The sequence below is a fragment of the Oryx dammah genome, unplaced genomic scaffold (assembly GCF_014754425.2).
Source record: "Oryx dammah isolate SB20612 unplaced genomic scaffold, SCBI_Odam_1.1 HiC_scaffold_28, whole genome shotgun sequence".
NCBI classification, from domain to species: Eukaryota; Metazoa; Chordata; class Mammalia; order Artiodactyla; family Bovidae; genus Oryx; species Oryx dammah.
The window spans coordinates 92,640,563-92,651,555 of NW_024070212.1; the positions used below are offsets into that span (position 1 = coordinate 92,640,563).

Genomic DNA, 10,993 nt, shown 5'->3' on the forward strand with positions numbered 1-10,993 from the left:
CAGCTATGTGTGCTGTGTGCTCAGTCGTGTCTGACTCTGCAACCCCATGGCCGCATGCAGGACTGTAGCCAGTCAGGCGCCTCTGTTCGTGGAATTTTCTAGGCAAGAATACTGTAATGTGTTGCCATTTCCTTCTCTAGGGGATCTTCCCAGCCCAGCGTTTGTACCCAAGTCTCTTATGTCTCCTGCGTCGGCAGGTGGGTTTTTTACCACTAGCGCCACTGTAAAGATAAAATGCACTCATGTTGTTGTGTGCACATTTAATTTATTTCTGATGATTACTACATAATATTTCATGATATAACATTTACCACATTTTAGCTGTCTACTCTCCCAGTGACAGACAGCCAGGTTTTCAAGTCACTACCATCATAAATAATACAGCAATGAATATGTTTCTGTGTCTGCATAAGAACTTCTTTGGGATACATCCCAGGAGTGCCACTGTAGGCTCATAGAATATGAGTTCTTAATTTGCATAATTTGTGTCAGATTGCTTTCCACAGTGGCTATACTAGTCCATACTTCCACCACCATGGATAAGGGTTTCAGCATCCCCACAACCCACCCGGTGGGCATTATCAATTTTTTACAGTTTAATAGATGTAAAAGTATAGTACATTTCTGTTTTAATTAACATTTCACTGATTTTTTGAGCATCTCTTTATAAGCCTTTTGACTTTTGGGTTTCTTCTCTGTTCTTGTTTTTTGCTTATTTTTTTTTTCTAGGGGTTGCTGCCCTGTTATTTATTTGCAAGAATTTTGTATATTAAATATTTCAAATATCTTTTCTCATTCTCTTATCTAGTTACTTTGTCTACAGTGTCTTTCAGTGACTATAAATCTTTATTATTCATTAATATTATTATCTTACAGTTTGCACTTTTCAGGTTTTGCTTTTGCATTCTTCTCAGTCAAAAACTGTAACAGACTTCTATGTTTTTCTTTTATAATTTTACTTTCTACATTTATTATGTCTTTAATCATCTTTGAGCCAGTCTTTTATAAAATGTAGAATTGATGAAATATGGTAGTTATACGTTAAGCCTTGATATATCAGTTTCTGAGGGGAATCTTAAAACCTTCTGCTACAATTATGCATTTATCTATAATATTCCTCCCTGCAGTTCTGCATATTTTAAGACTGTAAAATTAGGTGCATCTATGTGTTTTACCTATTGCATTTTGCCTACTGTTTCTTCTATGAATATGTAATAACTTTTTATCACTTGTTCTCTTTTGAAACTAAAATTCCTCTTTGACAGATACTACAGCCACAACCCAGTTCATAGTTTCCCAGTGTATATTTTTTGATCTTTTTATTTTTAGTCTTTCCATCTCCTTATGTTTTAAGTGTGTGTGTCTCTGATAACCAATTTATTGTTAGATATAATTTTTAAAAATCCAGTTAGTGAGATTAATTTGTTTTCATCCTACCATCAATGTGCTATTCATTCATTTTCATTTTTAACTTCCACTTCTGTTTTTGTTTCTTTTTGAAGTATAGTTAATTTACAACGTTGTGTTAGTTTCTGGTATACAGCAAAGTGATTCAATTATACATATATAATCTTTTTAATATTCATTCTATTATAATTTATTATAAGATATTGAATATAGTTCCCTGTGATATAAAGTAGGACCTTGTTGTTTCTCTATTTTGTATTATAGTATTTTGTATCTGCTAATCCCAAACTCCTAATTTATGGCTCCCCCTGCTATCCCCTTTGGTAACCATAAGTGTTTTCTCTATGTTTGTGAATCTATTTCTGTTTTGTAAATAGGTTCGTTTTTATCATATTTTGAATTTCACATAGAGACGATATCATATGATACTTGTCTTTCTCTGTCTGACTTCCTTCACTTAGTATGGTAATCCCTAAGTACATCCATGTTGCTACAAATGGTGTTAGTTCATTCTCTTTTATGACTGAGTAGTATTTCATTATTTATATATGTGTGTGTATATATATATATATGCACATATATATGTATTATATAGCATCTTCATTAACTAGTTATCTGTTGATGGACATTTAGGTTGCTTCCATGTTGTAAGTTGTGCTTCTGTGAACGAACACTGGGGTGCATGTGTCTTTTTGAATTAGAGTTTTCCTCAGGAGTGGGATGCTGGCTCCCACGGTAACTCTATTTTTAGTTTTTTAAGGAACCTCCGCACTGTTCTCCATAGTTGGTTCACCAATATACATTCTCACCAACAGTGTATGATAGTTCCCTTTTCTCCACACCCTCTTTAGCATTTACTATTTGTAGACTTTTTGATGATGGCCATTCTGAACAATGTGAGATGGTTTTGATTTGTACTTCTCTAATAATTAATGATGTTGAGCATTTTTTCATGTGCTTATTGGCCATCTGTATGTCTCTTTGGTCTTCTCTGTGGCTCAGATGGTAAAGAATTTGCCTGCAATGCAGGAGAGCTGGGTTCGATCCCTGGATAGGGAAGATTCCCTGGAGAAAGGCATGGTAACCCACTTCGGTATTCTTGCCTAGAGAATCCCCATGGACAGGGAAGCTTGGCATGCTACAGTCCATGGGGTCGCAGAGTCGGACACAACTGAGCAGCTAAGCATTGCACAGCATGTCTTCTTAGCAGAAATGTCTATTTAAGTCCTCTGCCCATTTTTTGATTGGGTTGTTTTTCTGTTATCGAGTTATATGAGTGTTTGCATATTTTGGAAATTAAGCTCTTGTCGATCACATTGTTTGCAAATATTTTTCTCCCATTCTGTAGTTTATCTTTTTTTAAATGGTTTCCTTGGCTGTGCAAAAGCTTATAAGTTTGATTAGGTTCCATTGGCTTATTTTTGCTTTCATTTCTATTGCTTTTGAGAGACTGATATAAAAAATATTGCTACTATTTATGTCAGAGAATGTTTTGCCTATGTTCTTTTCAAGAAGTTTCATGATGTCTCATCTTATAATTTAGTTTTTTTTTTTTTAATTGGCTGCTTTGGGTCTTAGTTGCAGCATGTTGAGTCTTTGTTGTGTTATGCAGAATCTTCAGTTGGGGGTGTGTGGACTCTCTAGTTGTAGTGTGCGGGCTTGATTGTCCCATGGAATATAGGACATTCCCTGACCAGGGATTGAACCCAAGTCCCCTGCATTGCAAGGCAGATTCTTAATCACTGGAAAACCTCTTAAAGTTGTGGTTGGATTAAATAAGATAATGTTGGGTTGGCCAAAAAGTTAGTTTGGGTTTTTCTGTAAGATGCTATAGAAAAACCCAAGTGAACTTTTTTGCCAACTCAAAATGTAAAATGCTCTGGCCTTGGAGAAAGTCTTATCCTTGTCAGATACAGATTCAAATCTCTATATTGAGCACTTGACTCATTTCCACTCTGCTACATTATGACTAGGTTGAGTGTAGGTTCTTTGTCATCTCCAAAGTACAATGAATTGCTCTGTTTTCTTAGAGAGTGACTGTTGTCTCTCTCAAAGCCCTATGTCTTCATGATTTAGACCAGGAATACTTGCCAGCAGGATAAAGGCTCACAGGAGATCCTGTTCTTTATGGACAACTGAAGTTGATAATTCTGTTTTTCACATATGAAAATTTAGATTCAGACTAAGCTGAGATATACTAATGTGGCTGTTTATTGGAATAGATTATGATTGCTCATAAGTGTATAATAATCCCATGAATTAAGTACTAATATCCTCATTTTGCTGATAAGGAAATAGAAGGTCACATACATTAGGTAACTTGACCAAGGTGACACGGTTGATAAGGAGAAGGTAAATAGTTTAAGGTCATGTAAGGAGGATGGGCTATGGAGTCAGACAAATCTAAATTAGGATCTGGGAATTGCTATTTACTATATCTTGATCTTTGGCCCAGGGACTAAATACTTTGAATGTGTTTCCTCACCTGTAAAGTGGGGATTATAATACTGTTGACCTCACCTGAATGTTGTGAGGTTGAATCGAGAGAGTACATGTAAAGCAGAGTGCCTGGCACATGCTAAGCGCTCCATAAGTCCTTAGGCACTGCTTGGTAAGTGCCCTGGGAACCCAGAGCCCATAGGGCTCACCCACAGTACTGCCTTAGGGGAAATCTGAATCATCATCAGACTCCTTTAGAACACTTCACTGGGCAGTCAAACTTTGGCCTGACAATATTCTGGGCTATGATTCAAGAGAAGAGTCCCAGAAAGGAAATGGAGCAGCATTGTGCAGACCACCCACACCCTGCCCAACACAGCTGTTTGGACCAGGCCTGGGAATCTGACCCAAAGGCAAGCAACCAACAGCCTATAAATGTTGCCTGGCTTCTAAAAAATGAGCTGGACAAATCAATATTTCTCTCTCAGAGATTCAACTTGGGAAACATGAAGTGATTGAGGCCATTAACAGCAATAAAAATTATAACTAAAGAGAGAGGTCATGAGGTTAAGGGTAAGTGTAGGAGAAAATGGAGGCTGGGCTGTGACAAACTAAAGTGATGAGGAAGCAGAAAATACAAGTAAACAGAAGCTATGAAGTTGAAAAATATATGTCTATTCAACAAATCTTTCTAGAGTTCCTTCTATGAACTAGGCACTGTGTAAGCTCTGAGTACATAAAAGTGAGGTAAAAAACAATTTTTTACCAACCAGACACAGCCTCTGCCTTCACAGCACTGAATTCTAGTAGGGAAGAGAGACAAAACAAAATAAAACAAAACTTATTTATTTACAAGCAAATAAATAATTACAAATTGTTTTAAGGGCTAAAAGAAAACAAGAATGGGGTTTCAATAGAACATACCAGGAAAGGAGCTGTTTAAGAAATATCATGGTGAGGGAAATTCTCTCAGAACAGATCATTCAAGTGAGGTCTGTAGAATGAGAAGGAGCCAGAGAGAAGAGTGTTTGAAGCAGAGGATGGACCTTTGTTGGCTAAGTAATGTCTCTGCTTTTTAATATGCTGTTTAGGTTGGTCATATCTTTTCTTCCAAGGAGTAAGTGTCTTTTAATTTCATGGCTGCAGTCACCATCTGCAGTGATTTTGGAGCCCCCCAAAATAAAGTCTGACACTGTTTCCCCATCTATCTGCCATGAAGTGATGGAGCAGATGCCATGATCTTAGCTTTCTGAATGTTGAGCTTTAAGCCAACTTTTTCACTCTCTTCTTTCACTTTCATCAAGAGGCTTTTTAGTTCTTCTTCACTTTCTGCCATAAGGGTGGTGTCATCTGGATATCTGAGGTTATTGATATTTCTCCCAGCAATCTTGATTCCAGCTTGTGCTTCTTCCAGCCCAGAGTTTCTCATGATGTACTCTGCATAGAAGTTAAATAAGCAGGGTGACAATATACAGCCTTGACGTACTCCTTTTCTTATTTGGAACCAGTCTGTTGTTCCATGTCCAATTCTAACTGTTGCTTCCTGGCCTGCATATAGGTTTCTCAAGAGGCAGGTCAGGTGGGCTGGTATTCCCATCTCTTTCAGAATTTTCCACAATTTATTGTGATCCACACAGTCAAAGGCTTTGGCATAGTCAATAAAGCAGAAATAGATGTTTTTCTGGAACTTTCTTGCTTTTTTGATGATCCAGCGGATGTTGGCAATTTGATCTCTGGTTCCTCTGCCTTTTCTAAAACCAGCTTGAACATCTGGAAGTTCACAGTTCACGTATTGTTGAAGCCTGGCTTGGAGAATTTTGAGCATTACTTTACTAGCGTGTAAGATGAGTGCAATTGTGTGGTAGTTTGAGCATTCTTTGGCATTGCCTTTCTTTGGGATTGGAATGAACACTGACTTTTTTCAGTCCTGCAGCCACTGCTGAGTTTTCCAAATTTGCTGGCATATTGAGTGCAGCACTGTCACAGCATCATCTTTCATGATTTGAAGTAGCTCAACTTTCCATCACCTCTACTAGCTTTGTTCGTAGTGATGCTTTCTAAGGCCCACTTGACTTCACATTCCAGGATGTCTGGCTCTAGGTGAGTGATCACAACATCCTGATTATCTGGGTCATGAAAAATGTCGTGGTAGCTACTAAATTGGAGAAGGCAATGGCACCCCATTCCAGTACTCTTGCCTGGAGAATCCCATGGACAGAGGAGCCTGGTAGGCTGCAGTCTATGGGGTCGAGAATAGTCGGACACGACTGAGGGACTTCACTTTCACTTTCATGCATTGGAGAAGGAAATGGCAACCCACTCCAGTATTCTTGCCTGGAGAATCCCAGGGGTAGGGGAGCCTGGTAGGCTGCTGTCTATGGGATCGCACAGAGTTGGACACGACTGAAGTGACTTAGCAGCAGCAGCAGCAGCTACTAAATGGAGAATGAATGTGTGGGGGACAAAAGAGAGGCCAATTATGAGATGGTTGAAGAGTCTGAGTGAGAGATGAGTGAAGTGGTGGAAGTAGAGACAGAAAAATGGATGAATTCAACACATTTTTGGAGGTAAAATATTCATATATTGTAGATAGCTTGGACACTGTGGTTGAGGAAAATAAAGAAATCAAGAATGACTCCTAAGTTTCTGGCTAAAGCAGCCAACAGATGGAAGTGATATCTGCTGAAAGGGAGGAGCCTGGGGGAAGCAGGTTTGGCCAGGAAATGAGGAGTTCTATTTTAGACTTGTTAAACTGAAGATGTCAGTGAGATATCCAAGTAGATGTCAATTAGGCAGTTGGTTATAAGCTTGGAGACCAGGAGAGAGGTCTGGGATGAAAATATGAATTTAGAAGTCATTAGCATAATCAGCATTTGAAGGTTTAGAAATGACTGAGATCAGCTAGGAAGAGAGAACACAGAGGGAAGTGAAGGGAGCCAAGAGGACTGAAGAGTAACACATTTTATTTAGGGTGGTTGAATAGACAACGGGAATGAGGAGAGGCCTATGAAAAGAAAAGAAAGCCAGAAGAGTAGGATAACAAACACCAAGAGAAGAGACTGTTTCAAGAATACTGGAGAGGTTTACTTAGAGTGTGGAAAGTCCACTAAGATGAGGATAGAAAAATATTAATCACTGATGACTGACAAGAGCAGTTCAGCGAAGGATGTGTGTGTGGGTGAAGGGGATCACACTTCAGTGGCATCAAATAGGTTGAAAAATTAATTGGAGGTGTTCTTGCTTTGACAGCATGTATAGTAAGACTGGAACAACACAGAGAAAATTGGTATAACTCCTACATACAGATGACACACAAATTCGTGAAGTGTTCTGTGTGTTTTGTGTTTGGATTTGACTTTTGGACAATGTCAGCTTTCACATATTCAAAAAAGAAAATTGAATCCACAAGGATGAAAGGGATCCTAAAACTGAACATAAACAGACAGAAATAAACTTAACTATATTTAAATAAGTAATATAACCACTCTGAGGGAAAACAGAAAACTAATCCAGATAACTTTTGAACATAGTATTTTGACTATATTCCTTTAGTATAAAAACAAAACTGCAGACAAATATTGAGCCATATTTAATAGATTGTTGGTTTTTTTTCTTTAGTGGAACAAATATAGCAATTCTGAAACTATTCGGTGTATATCATAACACTGAATAAATGAAAAAAAAAGACATCAGTGCTGTTGAGAGCCAGAGTTCTTAACTGTGGGAAAAGGGAGATGCAAATTAGGAATGGGAAAAAGAACCCTGTGGTGTTGAACTGGAGTTAGAGGTACCCAGTACTGAATTCATGATTAAAAATAGTTGAACTATTTTAAGTTGCCTTTCCTCCTTGGCTCTGTTAACTTAAAGGGCCTAGAAGAAATTACTCCCCAGTAGCAATGGATACATCTGGTGCCCAGGTCTTGGCTTCTAAATACCATTCCCCACTAAAGCAGTGCTCTTTCAGAGACAGGGATGATTTCCAAGGCTAGACAGGGAAAATACAAGATGAATGTGGAACACTGTTCTGTATTATACCAGAAAGCTAGGAAAAGCTAAAAAGCAAAAAAATGAGCATGTGTCAAAAAGACACAGAAGCTAGCTTAATGGGGGTCTCAACAGCCAAACCTAGGACAAGTTGAACAATAAAATGAACAATGACAATAATGGATTAAATAAAATAATAATAACCTATTAAAATAAGAATTGATGAAGTTTTTTTTTAAACTGATGATAATATATAAATAAATAAGAGATAAGGGAAAGATCTTGCTTACAGTAGAATGCTAACTGAAAAAATGAAGATGAATTAATGGAGTTATAGAATCACTTTTTTTTTCCTGAGTAGTTTATGGATCTTAGTTCCCTGGCCCAGGGCAATGAAAGCATGTAGTTCTTACCACTAGACCACCAGGGAATTCCCTAGAATCACTATTTTGCAACTATCATAGTAACTGATTCAGGCAAGAATTATCAGTGAGTGTTGAAACCTCTGGCACAAGTTTTGAAGAGGAACAAGATATTTACACAGTCTCAGAGATGTTGTTCAGTCACTTAGTTGTATTCGACTATTTTCAACCCCATGCCAGCCTTCCCTGTCCTTCATTATCTCCTGGAGTTTGCTTAAACTCATGTCCATTGAGTTAGTGATGCCATCCAACCATCGCATCCTCTGTCGCCCACTTCTCCTCCTGCCCTCAATCTTTTCCAGCATTAGGGTCTTTTCCAATGAGTTGGGTCTTCACATCAGGTGGCCAAAGTATTGGAGCTTCAGCTTCAGCATCAATGCTTCCAATGAATATTCAGGGTTGATTTCCTTTAGGATTGACTGGTTTGATCTCCCTGCAGTGCAAGGGACACTCAAGAGTTTTCTCCAGCACCACAATTTGAAAGTATCAATTCATCGACACTCAGCCTTCTTTATGGTCCAGCTCTCACATCCAACTTGACTACTGGAAAAACCATAGCTTTGGCTACATGGACCTTTGTTGGCAAAATGATGTCTCTGCTTTTTTAATACACTGTTTAGGCTTGTCATAGCTTTTCTTCCTAGGAGCAAGCATCTTTTAATTTCGTGACTGCAGTCACCATCTGCGGTGATTTTGCTAAGTCACGTCAGTCGTGTTCGACTCTGTGTGACCCCATAGATGGCAGCCCAACAGGCTCCTCTGTCCCTGGGATTCTCCAGGCAAGAACACTGGAGTGGCATTTCCTTCTCCAATGCGGGAAAGTGAAAAGTGAAAGTGAAGTCGCTCAGTTGTGTCCGACTCTTAGCGACCCCATGGACTGTAGCCTACCAGGCTACTCCATCCATGGGATTCTCCAGGCAAGAGTACTGGAGTGGGGTGCCATTGCCTTCTCCTGTGATTTTAGAGCCCAAGAAAATAAAAGCTGCCACAGTTTCCACTTTTTTCCCATCTATTTACTATGAAGTGATGGGACCAGATGCCATGATCTTAGTCTCAGAGTACCTCTCCATAGATTACTCATTATTTATGTAGGAAAAAATTTGCTAACTTTACTGTGAAGACCTAGCAGATACCACTGACCAAAATGAATATCATCAATAATGGGACCAGGTAGCACCACATTTCTCATGTGGCACACTAAGAACACAGCATCCTACAAGTAATATTCCTGCCCACTCCAGAAAGAAGAAAAATATAAATCTCATCATAAGGAAATAGGACACAAACCCAAAGAGAGGGAAATTCTACAAAAGAGTGGCCTGTACTTAAGGAAAAAAAGTCAGTATCATAAATAGCAATCTATTTTAGATTAAAAGAAACTGAAGACTCGTGAGAAAAGTACATGATTAGGGATCAAGACTGGATCAGAACCTGTATTGGAGAGATGACTGCTAGATAGGATATCACTAGGCCAATAAGTTAACTTCGAATGTGAACTATAAATAAGGATTATACCAATGTTAAATTTCCTGAATTTAACCATCATACTGGGGTTGGGGGTAGGAAGAAAGGTACGTAGGTATATAAGATAACAACCTTGTTCCTCGAAAATACACACTAAAGTATTTAGAGTGTTAGGTATGAAGGCTACAATTCAAATGGTTCAGAACTCCCCCCTCTATATATAGAATATATTCTATATATTTATGTGTGCATGTGTACACATAAACACACATATAGATAAAGAGACTGGCAAATACTAACTCTTGGTGTCCCTGGATGAAAAGTATATGGGAATTCTTTTCAACTCTTCTGAACGTTTGGAATTACTTCGAGTAAAAAGTTTAAAAATAAGTTGGAGATGATTAAGTAGAAAAAGTATATAGATAACTCTTTTGAGAAATTTGGCTGTGAAGGGGAGTAGAGAAATAGACCCAGAGAGTCAGGGTTTTAAAATATCTCTTCTAAGACAGGAGAAACTAGAATAGGTTTGCATGGTGATGAGAACAATGACGGGCCTCAGCTCCTCCTTTTTAAGAAGAGAGGTCTGATTAGATCCTTTCCTTAGGCCCTCTGAGGCTCCCCTACCTTTAGATAATGCGAGCTCCTCTGAAAATTCATTTTATTGCTTAAATTTCAACCAGGAAAAGGCATTTGGGCCACCACTGGAGGGCAGTACAAAATGATGCTGCGTGTCATTCTGGTGGTTTTATTGTTTTCAGCTGCTGGAACAAAACAAAGCCTTTTACATGATTTTCTCTCAAATGTGTTACATGAAGAAAAACACTACACAATTCATAACAGTAGCTTGGCAGGCAGAGCAAAGGGGTGAGAGGATCCCATGCTTGGAAAAATGCCTGCCATATAAGTTTAATAGTGAATAAATGATAACAGAAAAATCGGAGCATGTCAGAGTTGGAAGGGACCCTAGAGAAGGCTGACTGCAACCCCCTTTTTAAAGACAGCACCTTGGGTCCAGAAGAGAGGAGGGACTTGGCCAAAGCTACAGTGGCAGATGGAGAAGGTAATAGTTTCAACACTTCACTGGTTAGTCTGTGAAGACAGAGATTGTGGTATCTTCAAATCATATCATAAATATAGCTTGCAAAGAGACTGACCCCCATCGTTGGTACTGATACTGAGCTCCTAAAAAAATTCTGACACCTCAGTTTCAAGGTTGTGCCCCTTTCATCTTCCTAAACTTGGGAAAATATGATTACTTAACCTTCCACTCTGGTGAA

At 38.6% G+C, this 10,993-nt stretch overlaps 1 non-coding gene across 1 annotated transcript; it reads left to right on the forward strand.

Annotated features, from left to right (window-relative positions):
- The first annotated feature begins 7,083 nt into the window (after positions 1 to 7,083).
- On the forward strand, positions 7,084 to 7,186 carry LOC120857106. The gene has a single exon (XR_005719585.1). It is a non-coding gene; the product is annotated as a U6 spliceosomal RNA (small nuclear RNA).
- The last annotated feature ends 3,807 nt before the right edge of the window (positions 7,187 to 10,993 follow it).